The sequence below is a fragment of the Gavialis gangeticus genome, unplaced genomic scaffold (genome assembly GCF_001723915.1).
Source record: "Gavialis gangeticus isolate Ggan-Ray unplaced genomic scaffold, GavGan_comp1, whole genome shotgun sequence".
Taxonomy (NCBI): domain Eukaryota; kingdom Metazoa; phylum Chordata; order Crocodylia; family Gavialidae; genus Gavialis; species Gavialis gangeticus.
The window spans coordinates 93414583-93414998 of NW_017729022.1; positions in this window are offsets into that span (position 1 = coordinate 93414583).

Below are 416 nucleotides of genomic sequence, written 5' to 3' on the forward strand. Positions count from 1 at the left end.
TCTGGGGTGGAGATCATCCAGACCAGCTGATTTAAATAAATTCAGTCCCTCCAGAAGTTCCCTGACTATATACTCACTAACCCTTAGCCTAGGTGCGCCTCCCCTGGGGCCTGAGGGGGGTCCGGTGACCGGCTGATCCGGTCCCTGCTCAGGAAAATGGAGGCAAAGAAGTTGTTAAATAGGTTAGCTTTGTCGTCTGGTGTAATGACCAGATTTCCTAGTGTGTCTTGCAGGGGCCCCACATTACCCGGTACCTTCTTTTTGCTCCTTATTTAAAAATGGACTTCTTGTTGTCTTGATCTGGGTAGCTAGTCCCAGTTCCATCTCCGCCTTGGCCTTCCTGACTACCCCCCTGCATCCCCGAGCAACCGCAGTATAGTCCTACCTGGTGATGGCCCCTCTCTTCCATTGGGTGT